At 44.5% G+C, this 2,544-nt stretch overlaps 1 pseudogene; it reads right to left on the reverse strand.

Annotated features, from left to right (window-relative positions):
- Positions 1 to 853: 853 nt before the first annotated feature.
- LOC111735609 lies at positions 854 to 971 on the reverse strand (annotated as a pseudogene).
- Between the last annotated feature and the right edge of the window lie 1,573 nt (positions 972 to 2,544).

Here is a 2,544-nt window from a genome sequence, read left to right on the forward strand (position 1 = left end):
GGCGGGAGGGACACCCTGCCCTGCCGCTGAGCTGGGTGGGCGCGCAATGTGCCCTGGGCCTCGGGCAGCTGCCCCGGGAAAGCCAGTGCCCAGGGAGGGGAGGTCTGGAGCCTCCTTGATGAGTAACTTGGGGAATCCCTGAGTAGGGACTCAAGTTCCACTCCACCCAGAGAGTGTCCTTGGATCCGCGGGAAAGAATTCAAGACCGAGGCCGAGTTAAAGGCAAAGGAACATTTATCAGAGAAGGACTAACCTCCCCAGACAGAGCGTGGCCTCCCCTCGGGATCCATCTGTAGCTCTGCTGCCTCCTCCCTGTATTACCCCCCCCTTAGAGACTTTATTCCGTTATTCTCAAGGGGACGTTTGGGGACGAAGGTCTGTCTGCTGTAACTTCTTCAGAGCTGAGCTCGGGCCGTAGTCCCTGCCAGTGGGAACCAAGATCTCTGCACGAAGTTTGTTCTAAGGGCCCCAGAGGCAGAGGTAAGGGGTTGACTGGGTCAGTGGAAGCCGCTGGAAGCCTTGCACGACCATCATCTTTATGTGGGGAGGCAGAACCCTGGAAGACGCAAGATTAGAGTGACAAAGGCCAGAAAGGAATAGACGTGAGGTAGTTAGCAGGAGTCCCAGGATGCGAAGGAGCCAAGTGACACTTGGTAGGTCCCCTTTAATGGAGTCCCATGCAGCGTGGGCAGGGGGTCATTTTACAGCAAAGGAAATTGTGCTGTTAACTCAGAGTGAGAGATTAATAGGATGGTGTTTTTTGTTTTTCTTTTTTTAGGCAAAGCAACTCTTGGTTGACCTCACGGATCGCGAGGACCTTGTCAGCTTACAATCCCTTATTTTTTATTTTTTACGCCTACATCACCTGGTCTTCCTAGGTGGTCTCCCATCCAGGTACTAACCAGGCCCGACCCTGCTTAGCTTCTGAGATCGGACGGATCAGGCTTGTTCAGGGTGGCGTGGCCGTAGATTCTTTTTCTTAGTGTTTTTCTCCCTACACATCAGTGGTGACAGGTGTTAAGATCATATCTTTGGTGCTTTTGTTTGCATTCATCCAGTGTCTTTGTGAACCTTTCGATTGTGAGCCTGTCTGTATCACATCCTCTTAAAGTGTGTTTCTTACATTCATTCCTGAGTTCAGTCTTGCTTTGTGATCCAGTTTGAAACTTTCTTTAATAAGGAAGTTGAACAGATTTTCAGTTCTAGCTACGATATGTTTACTTTCAGTTCGGTGAAGTTATTTGGGTGTTTTTCTTGTTTTCACAGCTTTGAAAGGCCTTTTACTGCGTGGGGGGTTTTTTGTGTTTTGTTTTGTTTTGTTTGTTTTTGATAACTTGAAAGATTTGGATTTTAATCCAGTGGAAAATGTTTATAGCCACAATTTCACGGAGTACATTTCATCTCCTATTTACTTAAGCAACATATATATTAACTCGTTGGGAGTTACGATGAGAATAATTTCCCCCTCTGTACTCTCCCTTTCTTCCCTTATTTATTGACTTTATTATGCTGCTACATATTTACTGTGAATAAACCTATGCCTCTGTTACTTGGATTGCCGTTTTTATACGATACCATTTATTCCTATCTATAAAGATGAAGAAATCCCTTGTTTTAACATCTCCCATTTGCTCTCCCAGTTGTGAGAATTATATTATTCTGTTGACCTTCTGGAACGATAGTCTTTGGCCTCATGTCTGACTTGGTCCTATGCTTAAGTAGGGTCCCGTTAACACTAATCTTTTGGTTATCCTTTGCCCACTTAACATGTGGCCGCTGAGGCTTGTCCTCGAGTGGCTTCTTCAAGAAGGGTTCGTGGGATCGATATTCCTGAGTTGTGTGTTCAGAACGACCGGTTTGTTGTCTTAAACTCGAATGAGAGTTTGGCTCCGTGGAACGTTCTCGGGCACACTCGCTTTTGCCGGAGCCTTGGTGGCGGTATCCCCAGTCGCTTCTGAGGTTGGACATTACTATGCGGAAGCACGATGCCAGATTTTTGTCCCTTACACATAATTTGGAATTTTCGCATAGCTGTCTAAGGATTACTTCTGATTGTGAAGCCCAGCACACCTCACCAGGATAGATATGTGTGGGACATTCGGGGTGAATTTTCTCCTGGGACTGTGGATATTCATTCTGGAGAGTCGTGTATTTAATTCCTACCAAGGTTTCTTGGATTTTGTTTTTAAGTTTTTTTTTTTTCTATTCCTAAATATCTGTTTTCTTCTTTGGGGACTTGAATTGTGTATGTCTTGTTTGTCTTTCTTTCGTAGCTATCCTCTCTAAACTTTTTAAACGTCTTATTCCATTTCCTTGTTTTTGTGTGTTTTTTTCTTTGTCCCATAATGATTTTTAGCAGTTTATTCTTTCATATGCTGCTTCTAATGTTGTGATTTCTCATCCTTCCGCTCTCGATGTCTAACTTACATTTTCAGTCCTTCTGTCGACTACCTCCTCTGTAAGCTTGTTTTTCTGCTTTGGATTTTGCAGTAGACAGGTGATGGCTTCTTTTTTTTAATGCATGGAGACATATTTGAAAAAGTT

Source organism: Pteropus vampyrus, unplaced genomic scaffold (assembly GCF_000151845.1).
Source record: "Pteropus vampyrus isolate Shadow unplaced genomic scaffold, Pvam_2.0 Scaffold1000004112, whole genome shotgun sequence".
In the NCBI taxonomy this organism is placed as follows: Eukaryota; Metazoa; Chordata; class Mammalia; order Chiroptera; family Pteropodidae; genus Pteropus; species Pteropus vampyrus.